Here is an 8,779-nt window from a genome sequence, read left to right as displayed (position 1 = left end):
CCGGGGAGGGGAGAGGGAGGGGATAAGGGAGGGGCCAGGGAGGGGTAAGAGGGAAAGGGCGGGGCGAGAAAGGCCCTGTCGACCGAGCCCAGAGAAGTGGGAGAAACCATCCCTCAGCAACTGTCCAAGCTGGAAACCAAAATAGTGGGTGATCTTCCAAACCTCTGGCTGCTAGAGAATACTTGATCTGGAGACTTTAGTGGTGCCTGTTTGAGGCCCCGTTTTTTCAACTATAAAAAGTACACCGATTTCTGGACTCCACTGCAGACCCACTGAATTGGGAACTAAAGCTGAGACCTAGTATCCTTTTTAATGCAAGTCCCAGGTTGTCTATTGGGATGCTCTGCCAGGTTTTGAAACTACTGGGTTTGATAACATTCAAAGTCCTCTTCCTCCTTTCCTCTGTGAGTACGTGCTGGTCTCCCAAAAGTGTTTGCAGTGGGCAAAACTATGGACTTGCAGTCCAGAGATTAGAAGGGGATGGAGAAAAGAGAATTATAAGAGGGAGGAGAAGAACTTTAAAAAATTATTCTGGAGCGTTGGTTCTCTTGATGAGGATCATATTTGAAAGAACACTTTAAGAAAAACTATTAAATACATTTTTCAAAAATATTTTTTCTGAATATATATAGCCCTTATTCTTGTCATTATTACCTAAATAATAACAGCATAACACCTATATCCATAACATTTACATTTAGCATAAATACTCTAGAGATGTGGGCCGTTGGCAAATGCCTGTAATCCCAACAGCTTGGGAGGCTGAGGCAGGAGGATCACGAGTTCAAAGTCAATCTCAGCAATTTAGCGAGGACGTAAGCAACTCAGCGAGACCGTGTTTCTAAATATAATACCAAAAAAAAAAAAAGAAAGACCAAGGATGTGGTTCAGCAGTTAACACCTCTGGGTATAATCCCAAGTACCCCTCCCCCAAAAAATACCCTAGAGGTGATGCAAAGTATATGGGAAGATGTAGCTAGGCTATCTGAAAATACCATGGCATCTTATGTAAGGAACTTGAGCATCCCCAGATTTTAGTAAGCAGAAGGGGAGTCCTGTAAGTAATCCACTATGTATACTGAAGGGCTAAACAATATCCAGCACCAAAGATGTAAGAAAAAAAAAATGTGGGAGGAAAAACTGAAAGAGTCTCCCCGCAATACATACACACAAATTAGCAAATGTATACTTCTGTTTGTTTTAGAAGAAGAACTTTGTTGCAACTGACAAAACCCTAATGTTTCCGAGGACCACCTGTAGGATGTTGAAATCCTTCCTAACCAGAGGTATAGCTACTATTGAATCTGTTCCAACAATGGGCTAAATCCAGTAGATATCTTTTAGACTTTGTTTCACCTGACCTGGAAGGATTTGACACAGATAATTTTTTGCCAGGTTTCTGTTCTCGAGACCAAAAGGCTCAGGGGTCACTCTAATTAAACTGGGCTAACTGGGCTGCACGAAGTAACCACACAAGAGACACAAATACCTTTTTCTTTGGGGTTGCTGTGATGGCTCCTCTGACCTTAAGGGTCCCCAGAAAGAGAGAGAGCAAGGCACTCGGTGACCCCTTTTATTGAGGAGAAGCTATTCAAATGGGGCAAGGGGTCAGGTTTCAGGGGGCTGAGTCTATCTTCATGATGTCCACTGTCAGCAGGTTGACTGACACCTGGGTAGGCCAAACCCAAGGGCACAGTAAGAGGAGGGGACACACACAATGAACTTCCATGGAAGATTCTATCCTAAACAGGGCAAGGGGTTATATTACAAAGGAACAGGTGAGCATAGTTTCACCCATGGGGCTGTAGCAAGATATACCCATTTCTGTGACTGAGCGCCTCAGCACCCAGCTGGGGAGTGTAACTCAGTCACCCCGTAAGGTTGGCCTCCCACAATTTTTCTTCTTGAAACCCTTGCTTCCTGAGTGCTTCGGGTTGCGGTAGCTGGTGACTTCTTGGCAGTAGCCTAGCAGTCTGCCCCCTCCCAACTCTGCGGTCCCATGCACTTTTCTCCCTTGCTTCCTCCTCTAGGCTCCCCTCCCGGCCTCCGCCCTCTGTTCACTTGGGCTCTTCCTGAGGTCTGTCGCTGCGGACAGGAGGAAAGATGAATGGGAAGGGCTGATTTTCGAGAGCTGAATGCAGAAGTTCCAAGACCAGATCACATTCCAACAGAGGAAAAAAGAAGAGTCTTGCATAATGCAATGATGAAAACCTTCTGGTTCAGAGGTCTTCACTAAATTGCTGAAGCTGGCTTGGAACTTGTGATCCTTCAGCCTCCTGAGCGTCTGGGATTACAGGCGTTGGCCACTGCTCTTGACGCAATGACCTCTTAGATAAACGAGGTGTATGCCAAACATTGGATATATAGAGAATTTTGGATGTAACTAGATGCTGTGCCTTGGCTGCAACAAGTATGTTGATTACTCAAGGATTGATTAGTAAAGGAATCCTTTCAAGTCATCCCAAATATGGTTCCATCCCTAAACTTATATTTGCTTGCATCATGACATACTCTGGTGGAAAGCTGTCTTTCATGGAAACTTGCCAAGAGAAGTTCAAGAACCTTGAAATTTCCCCCTCTGTGAGAAGATTTACGACCGGAGCAAACACAACGATCTTTGCCACCTGGGCATTATTCTCAAAAGTCAAAATATGACTCAAATATGAGTGGTCAGTCCTCTTTTGTGACATCCCTAGCAGCAGACAACATAGAAAAAGAGATGCTGCCTCATTATGAGTCAATTCCATGCAGTGCTTCTATGAATGAATCCACTCCCACTGGTATTACTGATTGTATTGCTCTAGGACCTGATCTCAACCTTGAAGAAAATCCCCAAAGAAAAAAAATATTACATATGAGGAATTAGGGAATAAAAATAGAGAGTCATATGAAGTAACTTTAATTCAAAAGACTGCCCCTCAGTCAGGCTTATGCAGGAAAGAGTGCCAAAAAAAGAAGTCAAAGTAAACAAATATGGAGATACTTGGTATTGGGTGCAGAGCGGGCTGAACTGTGTTGTCTGCAGGGCAGGCTGAACAGATGTTGGCTGCAAGATAGCCCACACACTCAAACCCCCCCTCTATCTGGTCCTTTATCACCTGTTTGTGTCAAGTCCTGCTCAAGGCTGAGCACTCAACCCCCCTTGGGCCAACAAGGCAGCTTGCAGACCCAGAGGCCCCATTAGATTTGGGCTATAAAAACTCCCTCCTGCCAGGCCCCCCTCTCTCTTGCTCTCTCTCTCTCTCTCTTGCTCTCTCTCTCTCTCTCTCTCTCTTGCTCTCTCTCTCTCTCTCTCTCTCTCTCTTGCTCTCTCTCCCTCTCTCTCTCTCTCTCTCTCCCTCTCTCTCGCTCTCTCTCTCTCTTGCTCTCTCTCTCTCTTGCTCTCTTTGTCTTTCTTGCGCGTGCTCTCTGTCTCTTGCTCTTGCTCTCTCCCTCTTCATCTCTTCTCTTTTCTCTCTCTCTTTTCCTTCTTTCTTTTCTCTTTGTTGCACTGCTGCAATAAAGATCTTTTGGTTGCTCCGAGTGTTGTGGTCACTTTCCTTTCACTTGGGATCAGTGAAAAATTACATCATCAGCCCCAATGAAGGAATTTCAATATCCAGCTTTATCATCTAGGTGGTCATGAACACCTGCATTCCTTTGAGCTCAGCATTGGTTGTAATGTCAGATTCGTGAGACCCCAATAGACCTCCAGGAGCCAAATCCAATGCAATCACACAAGAGTCTTTATTGAAAGCTTGAGCCTGGACTTACAACCACTCCTGACGCAGTGGTCCCAGGGAGTGAGTCCCAATCCTTTGTTCAGTGAGATTTTATAGGTTTTAGGGGGATACTCTACATGTCACAACATCTCACAGCAAATCATTCTATACCTCGGGAAAATCAAACAATAACTCTTAACATTAATTAGCACATTCACTGGCGGGAACAAGTTGGGTAGGGGTGATTGGTTAGTACAAGAGGGAGATTCCTTTGAACTGATTGGTTTAGGCCACGAGGGGTGTACATGCTAAACTACATGGTTTCCCAACATGTTATCAACCACCATAAACTACTATGGGGTCATCTGGCATCCCAGGTATTTTCCCTGTCTCATGCTGATTGGTGGTTGCTAAGGGGTTGCTATGGGTCTTCACCTAGCCTAATTGAGTCAGGGACAACTGTTGCCACAGATCTCTCCTGTTATTTGCAGACAAACAACTCAGCAGGGTGGGTATGTGCTTAGGAGTGGGTTTTTCCCAGGACAAGGGTCACACCCATTTCCTTAGGACAGGCCTTGAGGTAGAAGCTGGTTTCTCAAAAATGGAGTCACATCAGTTTCTCGTGGTCTTCATAAATATATTTAAAACTAAATCCTGGATTTTTGTGGTTTGACTTATTACTATGTTTTCTAAAACATAGATCTTGGTGTTGATATTGTGTAAATGTAATCACTATGGGGAATGCTATGATTGATGATATTATGCCATGATTGTGTACAGTTTGTTAAATTGTTTTTAAGTTACAGAGCAAAGATTCTCAAAACTATCAAGAGACTGATACTCAAGAATCATCCTATATAAAGATAAATGAAATATGCATGTTGAATTGGGGTGGGGAGAACAAGCATTATTTTAAGTGCTCAGCTTTATATCATCAAATTATTTAAAAGCCTTTCTTTAGTATTTGCTCTATTAATGTTTATGGTAAATAAAATGTAAAGAAATATTGCAAAAGAAAAAGAAATACTTCCTGAGATCTTGTCACTTGACTTCTCAGGTTTTCCTCTTTCCTCTCTGTCCATTTATGGTCCCCTAGGGGCTCCTTTTGTGGCCTCTTAAGTATTGGTATTCACCAGGGTTGGATTCTAAGAGCTTTCACTCCATAATTCTTCCCTCAAATAACCTTTACCTACTCTATAACCTTCAAGTTAATGCATCCTGCTCTGATCTCTAGTTCTATGCAAACAACTGCCCTGTGGCTACTTCAGAGGCAACATAGCCAAACTGAAACACACCTGCTTGAGTTTCACTTGTGTAAATGCTGTATACATCAGATATCCTCCTTACCAACATGATGACTTCGGCACAAGATTCCAGGTGTTAAGTGTCTGTTCACATCATTCCATTGCACTTTACTAGGTAGTATAGGTGAGGATTCAAGATGGTGAGAACCTTGCTTCTTTATCTGCTCTTTTTTCATTTAAAAAAAAATTTTTTTTCCTAATTTTTGGTTCCTGGATATGCTTTTTACTATGCCTAACTATGTATCAGAATCACTTGGAATATTTCTAATAATGAGATTCCTGGAACTAGTCTAAAACTACAGCTACACACACCTACACACACACATACAGAAAGAAAGGGGGTGTTATTTGATATATTACTTTTCTAGTAAAAAATGAGTGGAAATAGCAGAAATATTCATCAATAAGAAACCAATTGAATGAAATATAGTACACCTCCACAATGAAGTAGTCCTCAGCTATTTGAAGTTAAACAGTAGGGAAGAGCTCTATAAACTGACAGGGAGTGGTTTCCAGGACATTATCTTAAATAAGGAAACGAAAAACATAAAATAATGTATAACCAGTTTGGAGTCTTAAATGTCCCCCAACATCTCCCAAAGTTCCACATACTAAACTTTTGGTTGCCAATGTAGGTGCTATTAGGAAAGGGTGGAGCCTAGTGGAAGGAAATTCGTTCATTGAGGGCATGCCTTTGAAGGGGATATTGGACTCTGACCTCCTGTTTCTCTCTTTTTGCTTCCTGGCCACAACGTGGTAAGCAGTTTTGTTTTACCACCTGCTTGCTGCCGTGGTGTTCTGCTTTACTACAGAACCAAAACCAATCACTACTAAAATCTCTGAAACCAGGAACCAAAATAAACCTTTCCTCCTTATAAGTTGTTTATGCCAGGCGTTTGTTGTAGCGACAGAAAGTTAACACAACATGCATATAGTTTTAATAATGTGCATACATGTATATTTTTTGAAAAACAAAACAAAGTGAAACAGCATAGGAAAGGTAAATTCGAAATTAATGAAAATAGTTACTATAAATGGGGTATAAACAGGATACAGAAGACATGGAAGTGTGACAGGAGCTCTAAGTTTAACTTACATAGCTTGGCTTCTGAACCATGTAAATGTTTTTTTGTTTGTTTGTTTGTTTTCTAGTTTTCGGTGGACACAACATCTTTATTTTATTTTTACATGGTGCTTAGGATCGAACCCAGCATCCCACGTATGCCAGGCTAGCGCGTTACCGCTTGAGTCACATCCCCAGCCCGTAAATGTTTTATATATTCAAAAATAAAAGAAACAAAGACAAAACCTAAAATTGAACACAGAAACAAATGAATCTGTCTATCAAATATACAATATAAACTCTAAAGGAAAGTAATTATTTCAAGTTACTTTTGAACAATTTGAATAATTATTTAAGATACTCTGACTATACCCCTTTAGTAGGTTAAACCCTGAAGACAAAAGATCTGCAAAATAAACTTTACTCACTAGGGTTAATGTTGGTTGTAATATTGTTGTTGTAATTTTGAAATTGTTATATATTGTAGGTTAAAGATAATAAGTAAGTGTACTCACATTTTTTTCAAAGGCTTTAAATATGCATGAAAAGACATTCAAATATAAAAGAATCTGAGAAAAACATAATATTACACTGAAATTAGAAATGTCAATAATATATGCTTCTGATTTCTTAAAATATACTTTGTAGCTTTGTCTATTGAAAAAAAAAAACTAAAAGCAGGGTAACCCCAGTAATCACACCTATAGGTGATCACACCAATTACCCTCATCTTGATTTTTGAATTCCATTTTGTTTGTTTGTTTGTTTTAAATGGAGACTTCCTATGAAATGGCTGATTTCACCTCTGGGACAGAGAAAGAATTAGTTGAACCTGAATTTCTTATTCTATAAAGTAGGGAAACACTCAAAATTAACGGAGTTATGACAAGAAATTCAGGAGCCAGCTTCAAAGTCTCCCACTAGCTAAAGATTTTAATTGTGTAGCATTAATCATGTAGTCATGATTTGTACAGAAATTTGAGTTTCAAACAAATAATAGCCATAATGATTGCTTAATTGTAACATATTGATTAAGTCTGCAGTATAATAACTGACTCAAGCCTGGGTTACCAAAGGATACCAACACCATTAAATGAAAAGTCATTGGGGAATGAATAATCTTGTGACTGTAATAGATTACAAATTGCAAAGGACAAAATGTACCTAAACACTGTATATTCTTCTCAGTTGCCCCTTAATAAGGTTATGACACAGTGTTTGTAATAATAGACATGGAAGATGTTGTGCCTTATACTAAGATTCAATGTATAAATTCAATGTGAAGAATTCTTGCCCAAAGTATTTAACCTGATTTTAATAAAGTCTATAGACCACTGTTGTCAATAGAAATATAACATGATCCACATATGTGATTTTTAAGTTTCTAGAGATCACCACATTGAAAAAAGAAACAGGTGACATTTTAATGATACATTTTATTTAATTCACCCATAATATTAACTTAACATGGTAATCAATGTGAAAACTGTTAATGAAATACTTTACATTCTTCTTTTTCATCCTGAGTTTGAATTTCATGTGTACTTTGCCCTTACAGTACACCTCAATTTGAACTCGTCACATCTCCAGTGTTCAGTCTCCACATGTGGCAAGAAACTGCCATATTGTATATCACAACTATATACCTAATTTTCAATTTTCCCCAAATCTAAGAAACGGAGGCAACTAAATAATACCAGGAGGAAAGAGAAAGATCAGAAGACCAGTGAGAAGGATAAAACAGAAGTCAGAAAACTTCTTTTGCCAAAGGCCAGAGAGTAAACATTTCGGGTCTTGCAGGCCACACATGGTATCCATTACATCATTTTCCTTCTCTCATCATCCACTTTCTTTTTCCTTTTTTTTTTTTTTAACAGCCCCTTAGGAATATAAAAACTATTCTTAGCTCTGAAGCTATACAAAAACAGGCCACAGTTTGCCTATACCTGATCTAAAAGATGGAGCATTCTATGAGATAACTGACTCATATTTTCCAAAAAGTCATTGTGAGGCAGAAACAGGTGGGGAAAGAACAGAGGAATTCCAGGACTGGTGGGGCGGCGAGCTGGGGGTGGTGGTCACTGAAATCTAGAGCATAAGCATTGGGTATGAGATGAGTAGACAGAGTGGGCTAGAACCAGTACTTGTAGTGCTTCAGCCAGGGCAGTACAGTGAAGTCACTATAGGTGTTAGGCAGACGTGTAACACTTCTGAAAACATAACTAACTTATCTCTCATAAACTAAGCTCTCATTTCCTTGAAATCTATCCTAGGAATAGTACTTATTAAGTACCTAGGACGTACTTATTAAATCAATCAATTAATCTGAATCATTTTGAAGCAAAATATTCAAGTATCTCATGCTTTATGCTGCTTCTTTGCAAGATGTTTTCCTGTTACATAATGTGTTTTCTGTTTTGTTCAAAATATATTATTAGTTTTAGTGTGCCTATAAAGTATCAAGGCAGGTAATACACTGTGAAGTTATCATTAGTAAACCTTAAACATTTTACCGGGAGAGTGGGGAGGGAATAAGGTTTAGTGGTCTGTTAGTCAATGTGATGGGGTAAAGGGTACGATTAAGATGTAGTCATGATAACAGTGGTTTCATGGTTATGTTGAAAGTATTTCAAATTAATTCATTCCAATGAAAGTTTAAGCTAGCACTTTTTTTTCTGTTTTGTTTGTTTAAGTGGGATCCAAAGAATAAT

At 39.6% G+C, this 8,779-nt stretch overlaps 1 pseudogene across 1 annotated transcript; it reads left to right on the top strand.

Annotated features, from left to right (window-relative positions):
- The first annotated feature begins 1,315 nt into the window (after positions 1–1,315).
- LOC308658282 (OCIA domain-containing protein 1-like) lies at positions 1,316–3,035 on the top strand (annotated as a pseudogene). The gene is made up of 3 exons: positions 1,316–1,319; positions 2,096–2,225; positions 2,388–3,035. The product of its transcript is annotated as an OCIA domain-containing protein 1-like (transcript).
- The last annotated feature ends 5,744 nt before the right edge of the window (positions 3,036–8,779 follow it).

This window comes from Spermophilus citellus (assembly GCF_964194105.1).
Source record: "Spermophilus citellus genome assembly, chromosome: 10".
In the NCBI taxonomy this organism is placed as follows: domain Eukaryota; kingdom Metazoa; phylum Chordata; class Mammalia; order Rodentia; family Sciuridae; genus Spermophilus; species Spermophilus citellus.
The sequence above is the reverse complement of the archived record's forward strand: the minus strand, read 5'-3'. Positions and strand labels throughout refer to the sequence as shown.